We start from the raw sequence: 6,495 nt of genomic DNA, 5'->3' as shown, positions 1-6,495 counted from the left end.
ATACATCCATACATCTCAAAGTACCATCATACAAATTTTCAAACTTCAATTCACTCAGACGCACCGTCAGCAGCTCAAACAGTCAACAGACGACCCGTTTGACCAAAAAAGTCAACTGACAGTCAAAAATGAAATTTTTTGTCAAAGTCCATATTTTGTCAAAGGATTCAACATTTGATCATTGGATGATCACAATTCATCAAGGAAAGATCAAAAATCAACAAAACCCTAAGATTCAAAATTAGGGTTTTTGCCTGAAAAGTCAACTCAACTTTGACTAATCATAACTCTCTCATCCTTCATCCAAAAAATGTCAACCAAAGTTCATTTTGAAGGAAATTCAATTATCTTTCAAATGCAATTGATCCCATGGTCATAGCATTCACCATTTGAAAAATATGGCCAAAGACATTACAGGTCATTTTCAAAGTCAACAAAAAGACACTTTTTTCAAATGGACACACAAGGAGAACCAAAAATCATTTTGATATGAGACCAAAGACATTGGTTAGAGGACTCTTTGAGGTTTCCAAAAAGTGCAAGATCTCCTTCATATGACAAAAATTGAAGGATTTACACCTTGTTGAAGTGGGCTAAATTTTGGGAAAATGCATGAAATCAACATTGCTCAAAAATGTTTTTTTTCCAAATGAGTCCAAGTTTTTATGGTCCAAACATCTTTGCCATGTTACTATGGGCCTCCCACGACCAAGACAAAGCCCACATCTTTATTGGCCATTTTTTTGCATAATTTTATCTTACTTTAAGATTAAAATTAAAAGGAAAATGCATGGATAATGGTTGCTTGGCCTCCAAGTATGACTCACTTCAAGGAATCTTCATTTTTTCTGCAAGAATTGAAGAGCAAGACAAGAGCATTGAATGGAGTCAAGCTTGGTCAACAATTCAAAGATTTTTAATATTTTAAAAATCAAACTTTCAACAAAGACAACAAAGCTTCTTAGCTTGAGTTCCAAGCAACTTTGGGCTATAAAAGAAGCATCATACTTCAGCAAAAGAGGGGGCACACGAAATAGGGCAAGAGTATAGCAAGGAATATCACAAAAATTCTCAAAATTTGCATATACTTTGTAATTTTCAAATTCAAATTTCCAATCAATATCAATACCAATAAACACTTCTAATCATCTCCTCAAACATTATAGAGTAAGATTGAGCTCTAAATATAGACATATGAGAGTCGTATAAAGCACTTAAAGCTCTTCATGTACATATGAGTTTTATTTTCGTTTTTGTATATGCAACTAATTTCACTGCAAACTAACCACCCTAACATCATTATGGGGACCTATATGTGTGATCTGGGCCTTAGCATGAGTGTTCCAACGTGAGGATCAGGCTCCACCATTAAAACGAGTCCATGAGTGTTTAAGCTTCATCTTCTTCGTATCCATAGCTAGGAGCTTCAAACCTTAAAACAAATGACATATTTGGATTCAGGACACTCTAATTAGTGGATCTGGGTCACTTGTTTCTATTGCTAACTCGTATTTTTTGCAGGTTCATAGGTTGTTAAAAAACTGGAATTTTAACGTCCAAATAGGGGAGGTTAAAAACCCCCGCTATTTGAAGCTGAAAACCTCACTTCTGGAGGTTGAAGACGACCACGCGTCCAAGCGTGGTTCGTCTGACTTTTCAGCGCGCCAAGGTGGCCCTTCCCTCAAATCTTATTCGCTGGTCAATCCAGCGTGGGCCCTTGCCAAGACTTTGAATCCCCTTGGATTCAGTGTACACCATCATACCATGCACCTACAAATCTGTGCCCTTGGATCAATCTCAAAGCCAATCCAACGCCTCACACATGCAAGCTCACCATGCTCCTTCATTAATTGCCACACCAGATCAGTATCCTTATATTTTTAATTTTATTTTCTATTTTTATTTTAGTTTCTTTGATAAATTAATTAAAAATAGTTAAAAACTTCCAAAAATTCCACAAAAAATATTTTAAACTTCTAAAATAATATATTATTTTATGAAACAAAAATATTTTATTTTTCTTCAAAATTTCAATATTTTTCATAATTAATTAGTATGTATTTGTATATTTGCTTATTAATTATTTTAATTAGTCAAAAAATCATAAAAAAAATTGTTCTTTGTGTTAAATATTGTTTATATATCATAAACTAATTTTGTACATATTTAGGATAATTTTCTCTTTAAGTTTTAATTATTTGTGTAATTATTTGCATAATTATGTTTTGATTAACTTAAAATATCCAAAAACAAATTTCAAAAATTCCAAAAAAATTAGTTTTGTTCTAAAATCAACTAACAAACATTTTGTACATATTTTTAAACTTATTTGCTAGGTTTAATCATATTTCCATCTTTTCTTTATTTTAAATTAATTAATAATGCATTAATTATATTTAAAATAAATCACAAAAATACAAAAATATGCCTTTTATTTCTTGCAATTTAAAATTCCTAGATAAATGTATAGGATGTCAAATTCATGTAAATAGGCTAGTTTACATTTCCCGCACAATCGATGTAATAGCGTAGATTTACTTTCTGCACTTTACATTTCCGCATTTTAATTTCCAGCACCCATATAAACTGCGTGTATGTCAAAGATAAAACTGAACCGTCAGATCACTAACTTCAAAGATAAATATCTGAATTCAATCACAATCACATTTGCACCTCCTAGGGTAACCCCTTTTCACTCTTTTCAAAATCAAAGTTACATTTCTACTGTTTCGAGTACAAAATCGAACCTTTTGTTTATATCCGACGAATGGATAGATTTCTAAAGGGAACAAGGATAAAGACCTCCTAACTCAGGGTAGACCTCCTAGTTTGCTTGCTCAAAATCAAAACAAACAAAATTCTCATACACTGTTGTTTTTTTTAAAACGAATTTTCCAAAAGACAATATTTTGTATACATCCAAACACGGATCATTACAAAATTAACGATCTTTTCAAAACATCTTTCGAAAGATAAACAAGCATTTGTATATATCCGCACAAGGATCATTACAAATTCTATTTGCAAAGGTATTTCAAAAACACAGGTAAAGCATTCCGAATCAATTGAAAAGTAAAGCAAATGAGCTAAGCAAACTAAAGAGCCCATGGATAACCATGGATACAAAGGGTGCTAACACCTTCCCTTTGTATAACCTACCCCCTTACCCAGAATCTCTCAAAGGTCTTTTTTCTGTTTCTTTTATAAACCTTTCCTTCATTGGATAAAATAAAAGGTCGGTGGCGACTCTGTAAACTTTTTCAAAAAGTGACGCGAAAGCGTCCGATCGACAAAAAAAAGAGTCAGTTCACGTATCCCACCCACGGAGGGGTATGGCCCGAAAGGACGGTCCACACCAGGCCTTGACACGGACATCGTAGTTCATCGCCTACCAATCAAAGAAGGTAGCATTCCAGTCAAACAAAAACTACGAAGAAGTAGGCCTGATATGTCAAAAAAGATCAAAGACGAGGTTGAAAAACAGTTCAATGCCGGATTCCTAAAAGTTGTAAGTTATCCCCCATGGATAGCTAACATCGTCCCTGTACCTAAAAAAGACGGGAAAGTCAGAATGTGCGTGGACTACAGAGATCTGAACCGGGCAAGCCCCAAAGATGATTTCCCTTTACCACACATCGATGTACTGGTTGACAATACCGCACAATGCAAGGTATTCTCCTTTATGGACAGATTCTCAGGGTACAATCAAATCAAGATGGCACCCGAAGACATGGAAAAAACAACCTTCACAACACCCTGGGGGACCTTTTGTTACAAAGTAATGCCCTTTGGTCTGAAAAACGCAGGAGCAACCTATCAACGTGCAATGGTAGCGCTATTTCATGATATGATTCATCAAGAAATAGAGGTGTATGTCGATGACATGATTGCAAAATCCAACATCGAGGAAGAACATTTGGGTCATTTACACAAGTTGTTTGACAGACTCAAGAAATACAAGTTGCGACTGAACCCAAATAAGTGTACCTTTGGAGTAAGATCCGGCAAACTCTTAGGTTTCATCGTCAGCAGCAAAGGTATTGAGGTTGATCCCGCCAAGGTTAAAGCCATTCAAGAAATGCCTATACCTCGTACCGAGAAACAAGTCAGAGGATTCTTGGGACGTCTGAATTACATCGCCCGATTTATTGCCCACATGACTACTACTTGTGTGCCGATCTTCAAACTGTTGAAGAAAGATCAAGTGGAAAGGTGGAATGACAAATGCCAGTTAGCCTTTGACAAAATCAAAGAATATCTCCAAAAACCTCCAATCTTGTTGCCACCTGTGGAAGGTAGACCTCTGATAATGTACCTAACTGTGCTAGAAGACTCGATGGGGTGTGTACTAGGGCAACATGACGAATCCGGCTGAAAGGAGCACGCAATCTACTATCTTAGCAAAAAGTTTACCGATTGTGAAACAAGATACTCACTACTCGAAAAAACTTGTTGTGCCTTAGCTTGGGCAGCTCGCCGACTAAGACAATACATGCTAAATCACGCCACTTTCCTAATCTCCAAGATGGATCCCATCAAATACGTGTTCGAAAAACCTGCTCTCTCCGGAAGAATAGCGAGATGGCAAATGATCTTAACAGAATATGACATTCAATACACTTCACAAAAAGCAATCAAAGGAAGTGTGGTAGCTGGTCATCTGGCTCATCAAGCAGTAGATGATTATCAAGCATTGAACTTTGACTTCCCAGACGAAGACATTATGCTAGTCAATGACTACAAACAACCAGGACCAGAAGAAGGATCCGAGCCAGGATCCCGGTGGACTATGGTTTTTGACGGAGCTTCTAATGCACTTGGCAATGGCATCGGAGCTGTGATCATTTCCCCCGCAGGAAGTTACACACCATTCACTGCCAGGTTATGCTTCAATTGCACTAACAATATAGCCGAATACGAAGCATGTATTCTGGGTCTTAAAGCTGCAATCGATCTAAGAATCAAATTCCTAGAAGTCTACGGAGACTCGGCCTTGGTAATCTACCAAGTCAAAGGGGAATGGGACACGAAGCACCCAAATCTAATTCCTTACAAAGAATATGTGCTGAGTTTGATTCTTTACTTCGAAGAAATCACTTTCGAACACATCCCACGCGAGGAAAATCAACTAGCTGATGCTTTAGCTACCATGTCATCCATGTTCAAAGTCAGGTGGGACAACGAGGCGCCTATGATCACCATCTACAGGCAAGATGAACCATCCTATTGCAATGAGATCAATACCGAAGGAACCGAGGAAAAACCATGGTTCCATGAGGTAAAAAGATATCTCGAAGCTCAGGAGTACCCTGAAGGGGCATCCATTAATGACAGAAAGTTTCTAAGGAGATTTGCTGCCAAATTCTTTCTAAGCAATGGAACCCTATACAAACGCAACCATGACTCGACTTTACTTCGTTGTGTAAACAAGAAGGAAGCAGAACAGATCATGAAAGAAATACACAATGGTGCCTTCGGTACTCATTCCAGTGGACATACAATGGCTAAAAAGATCCTTAGAGCAGGTTATTACTGGTCTACCATGGAAACAGACTGCCATCATCACTCCCGAACATGTCACAAATGCTAGATATACGCTGACAAAGTACATGTACCTCCAGTTCCATTAAGCGTCCTGACGGCTCCTTGGCCTTTTGCAATGTGGGGTATTGATATGATTGGAGAAATCAAACCTACTGCCTCCAACGGACATCGTTTTATCCTGGTCGCTATTGACTACTTCACAAAGTGGGTAGAAGCAGCTTCATTTGCTTCTGTCACCAAAAATGTGGTAGCCCGGTTCATCAAATACAATCTCATTTGTCGGTACGGCACCCCTGAACGGATTATCACGGACAATGGCACAAATCTAAACAACAGAATGATTACTGAACTTTGCACACAGTTCAAGATCAAACATCATAATTCTTCTCCATATCGACCAAAGATGAACGGCGCGGTGGAAGCTGCCAACAAGAACATCAAGAAAATCATACAAAAAATGACAGTAACCTACAAAGACTGGCATGAGATGTTGCCTTTTGCTCTTCATGGTTATCGCACATCTGCGCGTACTTCAACAGGGGCAACTCCATTCTCCTTAGTCTATGGTATGGAGGCAGTTCTTCCAATTGAAATTCAGATTCCTTCCCTAAGGATTATGAAAGAAGCCAATCTAGACGAAGACGATTGGATTCAAACACGGTTGGACCAGATAAACTTGATTGATGAGAAAAGGCTCGCAGCTATTTGTCATGGTCAGCTATACCAAAAGCGTATGATCAAAGCCTTCAACAAAAAAGTCAAAAGTCAAGCATACCAAACTGGTGGCTTGGTTGTCAAACGCATCATCTTACCACAAGGTGATCCCAGAGGCAAATGGACTCCCACTTACGAGGGACCATTCATAATCAAGAAAATATTCTCCGGCGGCGCCATGTTGCTTACCACCATGGATGGTGAGGATTTCCCACACCCTGTGAATGCTGACATAGT

The sequence above is a fragment of the Vicia villosa genome, unplaced genomic scaffold (assembly GCF_029867415.1).
Source record: "Vicia villosa cultivar HV-30 ecotype Madison, WI unplaced genomic scaffold, Vvil1.0 ctg.003324F_1_1, whole genome shotgun sequence".
Classification (NCBI taxonomy): domain Eukaryota; kingdom Viridiplantae; phylum Streptophyta; class Magnoliopsida; order Fabales; family Fabaceae; genus Vicia; species Vicia villosa.
Note: the sequence above shows the minus strand (reverse complement) of the source record.